We start from the raw sequence: 17,247 nt of genomic DNA, 5'->3' as shown, positions 1-17,247 counted from the left end.
CGGTAGGCACGTTTGTGCTCTTATGCACGCCCCTTATAGACCTCTTAGGAATGGGGTGAGGTCAATAGTAGAGAGTTTTTGGTTAAAGCTTTGGGGATTTTGAGAAGAGACCACAGAGTCAGGTAGTGTGTTCCAAGCATTAATAACTCTGTTACAGAAGTCATATTTTCTGCAATCAAGATTGAAATGGTTAACACTGAGTTTAAATCTATTGTTTGCTCTTGTATTGTTATGATTGAAGCTGAAGTAGTCTTCAACAGGAAGGACATTGCAATAGATGATTCTATGAGTTAAGCACAGGTCCTGTTGAAGGCAGCGGAGTTCTAAGTTTTCTAAATTCAAGATTTCAAGTCTGGTGGCATAAGGTATTTTGTTGTATTCAGAGGAGTGGAGAACTCTTCTTGTAAAATGTTTCTGGACATGTATTGATGTCAGAGATGTGGTATGGGTTCCGGACAGGTGAGCTGTATTCAAGAATTGGTCTAGCAAATGTTTTATAAGCTCTGGTTAGCAGTGTAGTATTTCTGAGAAGAAGTTTCGTAAGATTTCGTACATCGCCTTTTTTGCGATGTAGTTGCAGTGGGCTTTGGCACTTAGATCATTGGATATGAAAACTCCGAGGTCTTTAACAGGGTGGGGGTCATCTGTAAGGTAATGTCCATCAAGCTTGTACTTAGTGTTTGGGTTCTTTTTTCCAATATGTAATACTGAGCATTTACTGGTTGAGATTTGAAGTTGCGACGTTTTAAACCATTCAGATACAAAGTCAAGGTCTTTTTGAAGGGTAGTTGTATTGTTGGTGGTGTTAAATAGTTTGATGTCATCAGCAAAAAGGATACAATCACTAGTAATATGGTCACAGAGATCATTAATGTATAAAATGAAGAGTGTTGGTCCAAGAACGCTGCCTTGGGGAATGCCACTCTTTACAGGAACAGGATTTGATAGTGCATTGTCAATTTTGACCACTTGTTGTCTATTTGACAGGAAAGCTGTTATCCAATTGTGGAGGGGTCCTGAGATGCCGTAAGATTTTAGTTTTAGAAGTTTGTCATGTACAACAGAGTCAAAAGCTTTACAGAAGTCAATGTAGATTGGATCTATTGCTTTGCCCTGATCAAGGTTTGTAGTCCATATGTTTTTGCAGTGAAGAAGTTGTAAATTACATGATAATTTTTTTCTGAAACCAAATTGTTTATTAGAGAGTAGGTTGTTTGTTTCTAGGTGGAGGGTAATGGATTGGTTGATGATAGATTCCATTATTTTGCAGGTGATGCAGCATAGAGATATTGGTCTGTAATTTTCAACTAGGCTGATACCTATTGGTCACTGCCCAATCTTCATTTTTTGGAGAAGATTGTCAAAAAGGCTATCAAGACAGTGATGGCAGATCAGCTGTGCAACATTCTAGAAGAGAGAGATTTTCTGGATCTCTTTTGGTAAATCCTTAGACCTAGAATTGAGATGGTGTCGGTGATTCTCCTGGAAGCCCTTTGTTGGGACTTAGTTTATAATATCTTCAATATGCTGAGGATACCCAACTGCATATCAGTATCCCATGCTATTGGAGGAATGCTGTTGATTTCCTTTCATAGTATTAAGAGGCTCTAAAGTTCTATATTTATTTATTTATTTATTTATTTATTTTGTCACAACATCATACAAAAAGATTATACAGTATATAAACATATATATGAGTAAATATTAGGAGGTATAAGCATATATATATATACATATACATACATATACATATACATACATATATATATATATACATATACATACATATATATATATATATATATATATATATATATATATATATATATATATGAAGAAGAAAAGAAAAACAATAGGACAGGAATGGTAGGCACATTTGTGCGCTTATGCATGCCCCTTATGGTCCTTTTAAGAATGGGGTGAGGTCAATGGTAGAAAGTTTTTGGTTAAAGCTTTTAGGATTATAGGAAGAGACCACAGAGTCAGGTAAAGTATTCCAAGCACTGATGATTCTGTTACAGAAGTCATATTTTTTGCAATCTAGATTAAAGTGGTTGACATTAAATTTAAATCTATTGATTGCTCTTGTATTATTGCAATTAAAGCTGAAGTAGTCTTCAACAGGAAGGACATTACAATAGATGATTCTATGAGTTAAACTTAGATCTTGTGGAAGGCGACAGAGTTCCAAGTTTTCTAAGCCTAGGATTTCAAGTCTGGTGGGATAAGGTATTTTATTGTTTTCAGAGGAATGGAGAACTCTTCTTGTAAAATATTTCTGGACACGTTCAATTGTATTGATGTCAGAGATGTGGTGAGGGTTCCAAACAGGCGAGCTGTATTCTAGAATTGAAACTGACCCCAAGCAAGAGGAGTTTATGTATCTTCTTTGGAGGTTCTCTGTCAACACCAATGCACTCTCTGGACTAGCCAGCGCTACCTTTGATAGAGCAGATCTGTGATTTCAAGCCTTTTTGAGCTCATGGCTTCTGCTTAAGCAGCCAGTGGAAGCCATGCCTAAAGGGATCTTTGCCCAACTTTAGCTGCTGCACCAATTGTGTGCCTGACTTTAGTAATTCATGTCCTTATTACCGCCTGTAAATTACTTCAATGTACTTGGTGCTACCTTTATAGATTACTTGGAAACTACAAGTGGTCTAGAATACAGGGACCAATGTGCTAGTTGCCACCTGTTGCTGTGAGTATATAACACCAATACTTACAAACCTCTTCATGGTTTGGCACCAGATCACATTCTCCAATTTGAAATTGGCATGACCTACTAGATTGCTCAGGGACGGGGTGGCTCACTGGCTAAGATGCTGAGCTTGTTGATTGAAAGGTCAAATCCCTAGTGCTGCGTAATGGTGTGAGCTCCCGTTACTTATCCCAGCTTTTGCCAATCTACCAGTTTGAAAGCATGTAAAAAAGCATGTAAAAAATGCAAGTAGAAAAATAGGGAACACCTTTGGTGGGAAGGTAACAGTGTTCCATGCATCTTTGGTGTTTAGTCATGCCAGCCACATGACCATGGAGACATCTTTGGACAGTGCTGGCTCTTTGGCTTTGAAATGGAGATGAGCACCGCCCCCTAGATTCAGGAACGACTAGCACGTATGTGGAAGGGGAACCTTTACTTTTACTAGATTCCTCATGAATAAATTCCTTGTAATCTCACATTTCTGGAAGGTAATGAGAGCCATCGTTAGCAGATGTTACTTCTTAATGCTACTAGTCTTCTGGTGGAAATCAGACTTCTTGAGATTCTTCAGGGAGATGTTTAAAAACTTAATTATTTCAGAGATCATTCCATGCTGTGCAATCTATTTTGTTTTATTCTATTTTATTTTGTTTCATTTGTACTGAACGGTTCCTGTTATGTCTATGGGTTTTCTGATTTTATAATTGAACTATAATTTTTAAAGGTACTTTGAAATTGCAATATATTTTTTGTATATTGTGAGTTGTTGAGAATTACCAGATGGTGATGGGATGAGACCAGCATATTTGGCTCTTCTTGAAATTTTGCCCTTGGATGAACATTGACAAGCAAATACCAAAGTAAAAATTGAAAGCTATGGTATCAAACTTGAAGACACTCTGGACAAGAAATCTACTGTTCCCTATTCCGCCTGGATCCTAATTTTTACATGGAAGGCAACATTCCTTTTTTATCATGTCATACACATTGGCCTAATACCCCCTTTTTTATTTTTGAATTCTTGTTTCTATTTGAGATGCTCATTCAGGCTGAGCTTGTAGTCAATTGTCTTCTTTTCTCCATAAGCCTCTCAGCTATGACTTGGATGGAAATGTTCATTTCCATAGAGCATCACAGGGAAGCCCATTGCCTGCACAATTTGGTTCTGTGTAGGTACAAATGATGGCATCTGAATATCTTTTCAAAGCCTTTTAAATTACTAGTACACCAAGTGCTAATCTTTGGTGTATTTATTGACTACAGAATCTTTTATTGTTGATAACTGATCCTAAAAAGTAGACGCTATCCACCGCTTTAATATCTTCATTGTCAATTTTTGCTGTACCTGTTTTCATTAATTTAGTCTTCTTTATATTTAATCTTAATCCCATTCTTGTACTTCTTGACTTTTATGACTAGAGCGTGCATTTTAGCTATTAGAGTAGTATTATCAGCATAGTGCTGGTTATTGATTTTTTTTAAACTCCAGTTTTAAAATTGCATTAATCTTGTCATATGGCTTGTCATTATTTCTGTAAATATTTGATCATTTCCTCTACATTTCTGATTTGGTAAGGGCAGTCTAATATCATCTAATGCTATAGGTTCTTGAAAGTGGGGAATATGTTCTATTGAATCTTGTATGTTGATATATAGGGGGACGCGGTGGCTCAGAGGTTAGGATGTTGAACTTGTCAGTCGAAAGGTTGGCAGCTCAGCGGTTCGAATCCCTAGTGCTGCTGTGTAACAGGGTGAGGGCCCATTACTTGTCCCAACTTCTGCCAACCTAGCAGTTTTGAAAGCACATAAAAATGCAAGTAGAAAAAATAGGGACCACCTTTGGTGGGAAGGTAACAGCATTCCATGCGCCTTTGGCGTTGAGCTATGCTGGCCACATGACCATGGAGACGTCTTCAGGCAGCGCTGGCTCTTCGGCTTTGAAACAGAGATGAGCACCGCCCCCTAGAGTCAGCAACAACTAGCACGTATGTACGAGGGGAACCTTTACCTTTTTATGTTGATATATCTACTGTACAGAATTTCAATATACTCCTTCCATCAAAAAGTTCTTCAAATCAGTTACTACTTGCCTATTGCCATCCTTTAACATACCAGTTTGAAATTGGAAGTGTCCTCTGAGTTTTTCTATATCTGTTTCTATCTTCAGTATCTTTAAAGATGTTGATGAAAATCTGCTTATATTTTCTAACAGCTTACTGAAATTCTTTGCTAAGTGCTTTCCTGGATTCTTTGTTTTTCTTGGCTTTTCTTCTCTTCTTGACAATTTCCACTATTTGTTTTGACATCTAGTTTGCTTTATTCTGTTTCTTAATCTTTGTAGTCTCTTTTCATGTTTGTTTTTAACAAGTTCTTTGATTTCATTCCACAATTCTTCTGGTTCCTTGTCAATGAAGTTCAGGATTTGAAAATGATTCCTGATATTCTCCTTGAAAATGATAGGTATATGCTCAAGATGACATTGTGAAAATTGGTTGGCTTTATTCTACTACTTGGAATTTGCACATGAGTTTATAATCTGTTGTATAGTCGGCCCTTGCCAATGTCTTGGCTGTGGTAGCTTTTCTACCTTCTTTTATTGATAATATAGTCAATTTGGTTTCTTTGTGATCCATTTGTTGATGTCCTTCATATACTATAATTTTAGTTGTTGGAATGAAGCAATGAAGAAATAATTGGATTGGGAGAAATTGAGAAGTTAATTCTCCTGCATATCAATTTCTAAACCATACTATCCTATAACATTTTAAAAAATATTTCCAGATTTGGCATTCTACTCTCCAGCCATAACTAGCACATTATGCTTGCATTTTCAATTTAAAATTGAACTTGACCATAAAACTTCCTCTTTTTATGCATTAGTGGTTGGAGTATTAACTTGGATAATCGGCATGTTAAAGGATTGTCCATAGGGGGTAACTGATATTATTTGGTCACCGACTGTGTTTTCTTTAAGTGTATCTTTGCCATATCCTTTCTATCATCATTCTGTCTTAGCTTTCATCTATTGAATAGTTATTAAATATTAAACAGTACAATATTCTGACTGAAAGTATCCAATTCCAGTTCCATTTCAATTCACCTATCTTTAAGATGTCAGTGTATAATTGATCTGCTTCATCTTTCGGTGAGTTGAGTTTTCCCACGTTCATGCTTCTTACAGTCCAGTACAGGTTCCCACTGTAATTCTGCTATAAAAGTTCAGATTTTTTCCCCTGCATGGCAACATCATCAACTATGCTGTGCCAATTCTAATCATCTGTTTTTCTCTGTAAAATAATGGAGTGGCTTACCATTGTCTTCTTTTATACAGCATGGAATAATACCCTTGCCATTATCACATTACCTTCTCAGAGTCACCTGAACAACAAATAAATATGATAAATAAAATAAATTAACGTGTCTATTTCTCATCTGTGCATTGGGATGGTCTTCACACCTTGGGTGATTCTGATGGGCTTTCTTCACTCATTTCTCTTGGGAACACCTCCCCATGGCCACAATGAGGCAACATAAAAGGCTTGGAGGGAGGGTGTTACTCAAAGTGTTATACAATTAAAAAAAACCAGGAGGACCGGATAAAATTTGTTCTGTATGTAGAGAAAAAGAATTGCAAACACTGTAATCAAAGGGTAAGCTTAAAAGGAAAGAAAATGCAGAAAGACTTTGAAGAGTTTTTTAAAAATGACTAAACAAGGAACTTCCAACATAGTAAATAGCATTAAAAATAAAAAGAATGAAATGATTTAAGTTGAATCCAAAGTGACAAAGCATTGAATGTTTTTAAGAAAAAAACTATGATATGCCAGGAAGTAGAACTGAAGTAAATGCTATAAATATTAGTTTTTGAGAAATAAATGATAAAAAGGAAGTACAGGTAGTCTTTGCTACACAATGGCAATTGGGACCAGAGGTTGTGACACTAAGCAACAGAGCTATAAAGTGCAATGTCACTTGGCCATGTCACTTAGCAACAGCAGAACCAGCACTTCGTAAAACAAATCTTGCATTATTGTTAAGTGAGAATGTCACATGTTTACGATTTGTGACTTCCTGCCAGCTTTCCCATTGACTTTACTTGTAGGAAGCTGGTAAAGAAGGTTACAAATGATGATCACATGATTGTGGGATGTTTCCGATGCTGGAACTTCAAGGACCATTTGTAAATATATCACTTATTCAGTACTGCCATAAGTTGGAATGTTTGCTGAATGGGTGACTATTAAGTGACAGCCACCTGTAATAAATGCTGTGAGAAGGCTGAAAAATGGCAAGCTAGTATAACTGGGGAACTGTTAAAACAGGGATGTTTGTTGCTTGTCTTACGTGTTTAAAATGTGTGTGAAAACTACATCTGTGCCCAATGATGGGAAGAAAACCTTTCTTGTTTTACTATGCAAAGGAAAAGGTGTTAGAGGAATGCTAAACTATAGTGGGGTTAATTTGTTAAATGTACTTTGCAAGGTTTTTGGCATAATCCTAATGGAAAGAGTGCAAGAGAACGCAAGAAGCAACATTTTGGAATGACAGTTACGTTTTAGGCGTGGTTATGCAGAACAGAGAAAGTAATTTTAATGTAGTTTATTGATAAAAAGAAAGTCTATGATAAAATAAACAAATCTGAATTATGGAAGGTTTGCACAGTACAGAATTGAATATGGTTTCTGAATGCAATAGAAATAGTAGATGGCAGAAATAAAGCATAGTGCAAGGGTTAGTGAATGGTTCAACATTGTGCAAATAGTAAGACAAGAACATGTGAATTAATGATGCATGGAAGAGGAAAGTGGTGACAGTAGAGAAGCATTTCTAGAACATGCTTCCACTTTTGTATACATATGATATTGTGTTATCTAAATTATTTGCAATGATTAGGTTGCATGATGGGTACAGTGAACCATGTGCTTGGTTACAAAAATTAAAATAGAAAAATCAAGATATGCTTGACAAGGAAAATACAGTGATGTGCTGTCCTGCTCACATATTACACACATGTAACTGTGGTTTACAACTCCCTTCACCAAAAAACCAGAACTTTCCCAATTAAATCCAGCCACAAGCAGACCAGTGCTACTCCACAGAGAAATGGTCAATGAGTCCACAAGGCACTTGAAAGTTTCGCAATCAAAATAAATCCATCAGGCAAAATTAAACTCACAATACAAGAGGGTTCATGAGGCAAGATAAATCCAGAGTTCACAAGGCATAAACCAAGTTGAGGCATTGTGTCTATCCAAAGTAAGTCAAGAATCACAATGATTAGAAAACACACAGGTACGAAATGAGCACATGGTTTCCAGCATCACTTCAATCTGTCTGCTGTGCTAAATAGCCAGCTTTTGGTGCAGCCCATCAAGAAGGGTGAGGCTTTCTCCTCATGAGTAATCTGGCTGATCTTTTCTGCTCCTGCCTTTTCTCTGCTGTACATGTTCTCGGATCAGGTGCAGAAGGCAGTTCCCCTTACTCATCACTGACTGGCTCCAGCTGCATGCTTTCTCCATTTGAAGCCTCTGGGCTGTTCTGCTGCAGCTGTGTTTGAGCTAAATCCCTTTCAGATGGCTGCTTGGAGCCATTAACCAACTCCCCTCCAGACGTGCCTGGAACTGGTTCAGCTTCTTCTGAGCTGACATCTGGAGAGATAACTGGGAAAGCATCCGGGGGAGTCATCACAAGTGAACAGTTGCAAGTTCTACATAAATGGGGAAAATACAACAAATGGATAGATTTGTAATTTTTGGCTTGAATCAGAGGTGAAATCTGGTCAGATCTATCTAGCTCACTCAAATCAGTAGTGCTGGCGGTGGGAGGCTCCACCCACCCACCAGGATGTCATTATGTCCCATTTTTAACCCTCTGCACATGCGCAGAAGAGGCGCACATACTCACACTCCCGAACCGGTAGTGAAGGTAATTGCATTTCACCGCTGGCTTCAATCCTCAGTAAAGATGGAAAAATGAATGAAAAAATGGTAAGATAAGTGAAAATGTCTATAAGAGAATTGGGAACATCAGGAAAAGCATAAATGCACTGATGATGTTATTTTGTTTGGTAATGAAACATCTGCAAGAAGACAACCAAGCTCAGAGAACACCACAGAATCATAAATGTAACTTGGAAACAGTAGAAATCAGGTACTTAAGATGTGTATACAGTAAAATAAGAAGAGAGAGAGTCAAGAATGAATGGTTGCTGAATGAATATGGGTTGAATTCAAAAGTGAACAAGTATAAAAGAAGTACACTGAGTTGATTTGGTTGTGTAGAGTTAATAAATACAGATCAAATTGTAGAGCAAATGTATGAAGGAGATAGGACTGGATCAAAAGGAAATATGACCAAGAAAGTTGTAATATGATAGATTTAATGATCCTCAAAAAGAAAGAGATGAGAAGTTTTATAGGAGAAAAGGTTGAAGTGTAAAAACATGTCAGAAAACTTTGTTCCATTCCATCTTGGCCAAAGCAAATGGCACCAGAAGTGCTATGGTCTCCTCTTGCTATCTACATTCTGAAGTAGTCTATTTGTTGCAGGATGTGGTTGCTTTCTAAAGTTACTCCAAAAGGATGGATTTAAGACTTTGTAACATCACCATGTAGCCAAACATGACCATGTTATTTAAATTAAATATTTCTATATTAGGCTCAATAAAGAAAAGAGGTTGTGGCAGTGCATTTCATTAAATGTATTCTACTTGTAGCTACAATTATTTGGGACAACCCTATAATAATTATAGCAATATTAATAGATATTTGATCAATTATTTTCTAAGGAAGGGGAATGATACTTTAGGCCAGGCATGCTCAGTTGGTGTAAACAACTGTTAAATAAAAATAACCTCAGTGTACAGAATCAGTTAGAAAGACAGGTGATTCTTGATAATATGAACCATGAATATTTAAAACAAAAAGGTAGCCTGATAAATTACCTTTGACAGAAGCTATTACTATATCACTTGTTAAAGGAGCAAGCTCTCTCACTTGGCCATGAAGGATATGTTGATTACAGTTTAACGGATAGGGTCCTCCATCAAAATATTGCAATGAAGTGGAATGTTTATTTTTATAAAGGAATCATATAAACCTGCCACCCAATAGATTTTTATTTATTTCCAAATAGTTGCCAGCATTTTATCGCCACCAAAATAATGTCTTCATTGGCTATTTTGTATTTTCACTATATTTTAAAGGTTGGGAATGGATGGAAAAATTGTTTTCCAATTCTAGTTCCAATAAATTTGAGCAACTTTCATTCATTACTATGAGTATCTCCCACTTCTATCTGGGGATGTTTAAAACAGATCTGCTATTTTAAATAGGAAATATATTTCCTATCTGGACAACTTCTTTCTTAAATCTATGTGCCCCTGTTTGTGCTTTTCATTTTCCCTCCCTTTCCAGTTGTCCTCTTTGGTTTGAACAATCTTATTCCTTCTCTTATTCTAATTCTTAGGTTATCTGTGGAATTATATTATGAGTTTTGGCTATGTAAAGGTAAACACTCAAATAATTGGCCTGAAGCAGAGAGAAAGTTATTCAAAGGATGCACAAAGCACCACTGCTTTCTTTTTCTGCTGTAGATGAGCTTTTGATGTGTTTTTCTGTTTAATCTCAATATCTGACCACTGAAAGTCATTTCAGTGCCTCTTCAAGGTATTTTAAAGTAACTTGTTTGTAAACATGATTATTCAAATTCTTTTTATTTTTGCCCTAATTGCTTTTATCCTTATACATTCACATTGCAGGATGTGGTTGCTTTCTAAAGTTACTCCAAAAGGATGGATTTAAGACAGCATGGCAAGCTTGGTATACTCAAAGATTTATCACCCTATTGTGAGTTCACTGATCACTATAAATAGAAATTGTTTTAAAAGGTGTTATTTTGCTGTTCTCATTATGCAGCTGTCTATTTAAATCATTTGATTCTGGCATCTAATCTAACTACCAGTCTCTATCAGAGACAAATAAGAAACCATATGTGTAAAGCATCTGGGAAAGGGTTCCATTTATTTATAAGAGCATTAAAAAGACTCTGATGTCAGTTACTTAACAATAATAGACATTCCTTTACACCTATAGTGTGAGTTACTTGGGCATATCCCTCTGTGGTATCTTATACCTACTGCTGTTTCCTTCATTATATACAGATGCACAGCAGTGGAGACAGTAATAGCCTTTCTTAATTAAATAAAGCTAAATGTTAATTAGTCAGAAAAATTGATTTATTTTCAGCACACAGAACTTTCCATTGTGTATCTCTTCTTTGCTAAAGAACAGGTTGTACAGTCATTTAGAACTTTGCATATCCCTCTTTGTTTCAGGTCTGTGTTTGGAGTCTTGTGGTGGGATCTAATCGTCATAGAGAAATTATAGGTCTACAGATGTTTTCAAGATGTTACTCTGATAGTAGCAGATTATCCCCTGTAGCAAAATCTCATTAAAGTGCAATTTACAGAGCTCTGGTGATGTTGCCATCAACCAAAATTAAAGGCATTAATTTTTCAAAGTTCACAGAAGTCCTTACATAAATGATGTAGCAGTTTGCAAGAACAATTTACAGAAGTGTTATTTGCCGAATTAACCTGCATTAACAGAACAAATGTTTAAGAGTAGAATGAAGGGTTGGGCAGTGAAATTGCAGCTGCTCGCATTTTGTGTGAGGTGCTACATGCAAAAAAATGTGTTGAATTGTAACAATGATTGCATGCTGGGTGAAAGGGTGGGAAGAAGTAAATGAGCACCTGAACTCTTGCTTTAAAGAGTTAAGCCTATGATCACCAGTTGGAGCACCCAGAGAGACCTTAAATTTTACTTTGAAACATCTGTACTCAAGATCTTTTAAAATATTCCCATTTAGTGAATGAGTTTGTACAGCTCATGTTGTGACTATGACTTTTCAATATGTTACCACATGTTTATGCAGATATTATGCAGACAATAGAATAAATTCACATGCAAATTTCTTGATGTGATCTATGTGTGTACAGATACATATACAACATATACATATACAACATATACATATACAACATACACAACATATATGATCCCTGGAATATAATTTGGAAAACTATAGCTTGACTTATAAGAATCAGTATTTCTCTTTCTCACTCTGGAAATTCATCTACCTGCCTAGGTTTAAGAATGTGTTTATATATACTATATACATTACTATTCTATACTATACTATACTATACTACACTACACTACACTACACTACACTACACTACACTACACTACACTACACTACACTACACTACACTACACTACACATATCTATATGAATATATATGCATACTATATGTATCTTTTCTTTTATATACTCCAAGAGCATATGGACCAAGACAAATTCCTTGTGTATCCAATCACACTTGGCCAATAAAGAATTCTATTCTATTCTATTCTATTCTATTCTATTCTATTCTATTCTATTCTATTCTATTCTATTCTATTCTATTCTATTCTATTCTATTCTATTCTATGATCACCAGTTGGAGCACCCAGAGAGACCTTAAATTTTACTTTGAAACATCTGTACTCAAGATCTTTTAAAATATTCCCATTTAGTGAATGAGTTTGTACAGCTCATGTTGTGACTATTCACAACATGAATAGTCTACTCTACTCTATCTATTTGAAATTTTAATATTTAGAAATCTGGTACAGGAAAGAGTATCATATTATATGTCCTATCATATAAAGCTATCTCCTAGTTAGCTTTTACATTTTTTCTTTGTATTTCCAAAAATTGAACCTTTTGAAAGGTAATATTTTCTTAGAAGGGCTTTTTGAAAGTTCAGATATATGTGAATATTTTTCTTTATTAGAACAGACTTACACAAATGAGCAAAGTCTAATAGCAGAGTCATCACATCCAAACTGTCAGCATTAAAGATGAATTAGAAAGTGACAAATGGTCATGATCCATCAGATAGGAGTCATAAAAACTTATATTTCAAATATAGTAAATCTGCCAGCCATGATTTCTTCTCCTGCCATGACATAATATTAATTCAGGAAACATTGACTGCTAATAAATGCCAAGACCCTAGAAGTTATGTGTATGTGTATGTGTAATAGAACATGACAATGACTTTGGGAGTGGTGGAGGAAATAAGGGGTAGAAATTCAGCCTAGGGAATTATCAAATAAATGGGGAGGATTCCACAGCTGAGTAATAGGCAGAGAAAGAAATGTAGAAACTTAGTAATCATGTAGTAAAAGAGACAGATTTGAACTTTCAGATTTATAAGATTCTGTTAATGTAGCTTATACTAAAGTAGAATTAGCTCATCTTGTATGGCATGCATATAGTCTGCATTAAAGTACTGAAGAGAAATATTTTTGTGCTTGCGGAAAGGTCTTGTCCAGTATATGAAATTTTCTAATATTTCAGTGACGTTGAATTTATCAGTTTAAGAATGAGTGTACAGTAAGATTGTGATGAATTTTATTACATCTGATAGGCTATTTATTATTTAAATATCAATAATAAAATGGCAACAATAAATTCTTAAATCATGAGATAACTGAAGAATTTGAAAGGAAATACAGATAAAACTGTTCGAGGCAGCAAATTAAGCATAAATTCAGATCTAGGCAAACTGAGAAGTAAAACAATTGTCTTCAAAGGGATGTGATACCAAATTTGATGTCTACAAAGTCAGTTTCTCTTTTATTTTTCAATAACAAGCTTCTCCAAAATCTATTTTTTAAAAGTAAGAGTTTAATTCAGTGGTATATCCTTGGGGAAAAAGCCCTCCAGTGTCTGTCAATGACCTGATTAAACCATTTATAGGCTTCCTTCAACTTTCAATTAAAAATCTCAGCTACTTTTATTAACAGTCTTAGAGCACTTCAGAGAGTATATTGTTAGTCCCATGAGTAGTCTCTTTCATTGAGTATTTAATTTCTTTTGTCTTAGTGTGTTCATCTCTATGAACTGTCCTTACGACAAGTGCAGGGTGCTAAGAAGTATTTTCTTTTTTTAAAAAATGTTTTTGGTACATAAATGACACAACACTAATTCAACAGTTGGAATCACATAATAAGCTAATAAGGATCAAAGGACCATCAGGGATAAACAAAGAAACATTAACAATTGTTAGAAGTAAATTAGTTGTTAGTTATCTTCCTTTTATTTTAGATTAAAGGCTCAACTTCATTACTTTTAAGGCACTTTATTAAAAAATGGCTGGCTTTAAACTGCAACATTAATCTCTACAAAGTTTATTGCTGACTTTTCCATTGCACTGGGATTTTTCTCTGAAACACTAATTTGACGTCATTCTCAATTAAGTTTGCGTGAACATATATATTGCCTGAATCTAGCATCTAAGGGCAGTTTATAGCAGTTTTAAGGATTAAAAACATTCTGGAAATGAGGTCCTAAAAATCCATCTCTAGCTTCTGTCACACAGCTGCAATTTCTAGAAGATTTACATTGACTAAGATTCTCACTTTCTCCAAATGTCCAAAACAGAGAAGCTGAAACTTTGGGTGGGTAAATCTTTTGAGAACATTAAGGATCCTAAATATTTAGGAATAACTTTTCATACTTGCTTTCTCCCAAATTTATTTCTTTGCTTGTTTTTTTGTTTGTTTATAAAATGTATTGGCTGCCCATCTTACCATAGGGTAATTCTGGGCAGCTTACAATCATAAAAATGTATCTATACATATACATTAAAACATAAATTAATTAAAACCAAACATAAAATTCAAAGGATACGTGGGGAAGGTGAAGGCAAAGTGGCGGTAGGTGGGATCTGTTACTACGTGATCAACCACCTCGACTTTGCTGTTCCCCCATTGGGACACCAAGCCAACTGGCAGAGCCAGCTCTTTAAGGCCTTACAAAAGAATAGGAAGGGTTGGGGACCACTTCACATCAGTCTGGGCCTCTGGTGGCTCAGACTGCTAAGACAGTCTGTTATTAACACAGCTGCTTGCAATTACTGCAGGTTCAAGTCCCACCAGGCCCAAGGTTGACTCAGCCTTCCATCCTTTATAAGGTAGGTAAAATGAGGACCCAAATTGTTAGGGGCAATAAGTTGACTTTGTATATAATATACAAATGGATGAAGACTATTGCTTAACATAGTGTAAGCTGCCCTGAGTCTTCGGAGAAGGGCGGGATATAAATGCAAAAAAAAAAATAAAGGAAGCAGATGCAGCAGCAGAGAAGGCCCTTCTCCTGTATCCCATCTCTCAGAATAATTGGACTGATGGGACTGGCAGCATGCCTCCTCTGCTAGTACAAGTGGGATGAGCCCATCCCAATGGGTGAGAGTCCCAAATGCAGTACTTTGACAGGAAGCAGGAATCAGTAAACCTGAATCCAATCTCTGGAAAAATATCTTACCTTTCTGGCTAAAACTATATCACAGGCCTACTAGACTCTCCCATCTGTTATTGGCAGACAACTATAAATTGTCTTGGGAAATAGCTACCTAAAAGAACCTGAGTCACTGTGGTTTTTCCAGTGATGCCAATTAAGGACTAGATCAGTGATGGCGAACTTTTTTGGCATTGAGTGCCAAAACTGGAATGGGTATGCCAGACCCCGGAAACCCAAAGACCAGCTGGCCAGAGTGTATGTGCGTGCTGGCCAGCTGGTCTTTCAGTTTCCAGTGTGCACATGCGCACTGGCCAGCTGGTCTTCATGCACACCGGAGAGCCAGAAACTGAAAGACCAGGTGGATGGAGCGTATTTGCACGCCGGCCAACTGGTCTTTGGACAAAGGCCAGCTTGCGCGCTGGAAACTGGAAGAGCAGCTGGTGACAGCCCACAGGCCCACAGAGAGAGCTTGTGTGCCAGTTCCAGCATACCTGCCATAGGTTCGCCATCACAGGACTAGATCAATATTAAATCTTTGAAAACCAAACAGAAATGGCTGCTTTTTCTTACAACATATTTGTTAATAACCAGATTTTGGCTCCTATATCAGCATGAAATTTATATCACATCACAGTTCCCAAATTCAGGAGAGTTTTTACTTTTAGTTAGATGTAATGCTCTCCCTACAACTGTATTGGAAGGGAAATATAGGAAAAAACCCTCATGAAACTTGCTACTACCCCTGTGACATGGTGCTATAAAAACCCTAGTTCATGTTCTTTTGAACTGCTAGTTCTATAGGGACATTCAGCACCAACGAACTGATGTCTTTTTTAAATCTAACTTTCCTGGGGCACCCTGATAACTTTTATTTGCATTATTTACTAGATAACCAGATTAAATCTCTCCCCTCCCAAAATTGAATTTTTTTGGCTACATTATGCATAAGCTTCACCCGCAAATAGTTGCTGGTTGTCATTGTGTTAAAGGTTGAATTTGTTTTATTGAATGTATTTTATTGGTCAGTGACCAAAATAAAGTTTCTGTCTGTCTTTGATGGTTACATATTTAGCAATATGCAGGACAGAGGAGGCTTTGACAAAGCACTTCATCTCACCTGCAGTCTACACATAGCTTCTCCCAGCTGAAAAAGGTGTTTGGCATTCAGGTGCCTGATCTTGTCTCAATATGTTGGAGAAGCCTTGAAACAAAGTAAAGCAAAACAAAACAAGGCAGCTGCTGCCTTTCATAACTAAAAGCTGTGGACTTTGTGCTATTTTGCTAGTATGCTAAATATTCTCCATATCTGTTTTGGATGGTTCTCAGGCCTCTAGATTTGTGATATGTGCAGAAGTAGAAAGGAACAGGAGGTATGCAACCTTTTGTCGCAACCTTTGTCATCATGTAATTAAGCTTAGTCTCTGGACAGTACTTGAGAAGGAAAATAATACTCTCTTTCTCTTCCTGATATAATTCATAATATGCAGAGCAGCACGTTAGCAGAGTATAACCTATATAAGTTAATTAATGTTCATTTTTGTTCCAGAAATAAAACTTTACCTAATTCAAGCTGGTTTAAGAATATATGTAACTTTAATTGTATAGCAGCAGAAAATAATAATTAGTCTCAAAAAGTGTTTGGGGAAATTATTCACACCATTATTTTATGGCTTTGTCTTCTAAATAACATTATGCAACTAGTAAGAATAGTAATCATATTATGGGCAGGAACTTAATACGCCTCTGAAGTGGTGATACTGATGGGCCATTTGCTGTAGGACCATTTGCTCTAAAAATGCAAAGTTATGGCATGAACTCAGAAGGAAGGGCGGAGATGTTTATTTGCAAGGCTTGCATAACTAACATAAAGGGAGTGTGGATAGGTGGAAAACAAGATGACTGTCAGGCACATCATACAAGACATATTGCTAAGGTAAGGAATAGGGCGAAGATAGAGCCAATAGAAGACTTGCTAAAAGTCTGCTAGGATGCCTATTAGTTAACTTTTAGGAATATGGTTGAAATAGAGCCAATGGAATCTTGGTTAGACAACTTTTGAAGTGCTCATTAGTTCAGACTTAGAAATAGAAATAGGCATGGAGCCAATAGAGGACCCTTTTGATAACCTTCAGAATGCCTATTAGACAATGTTTCTTTATCCCGTCTTGAAAAACTGTATAAAAGTTGTTGAA

Source organism: Ahaetulla prasina, chromosome 6 (genome assembly GCF_028640845.1).
Source record: "Ahaetulla prasina isolate Xishuangbanna chromosome 6, ASM2864084v1, whole genome shotgun sequence".
Taxonomy (NCBI): Eukaryota; Metazoa; Chordata; class Lepidosauria; order Squamata; family Colubridae; genus Ahaetulla; species Ahaetulla prasina.
Note: the sequence above shows the minus strand (reverse complement) of the source record.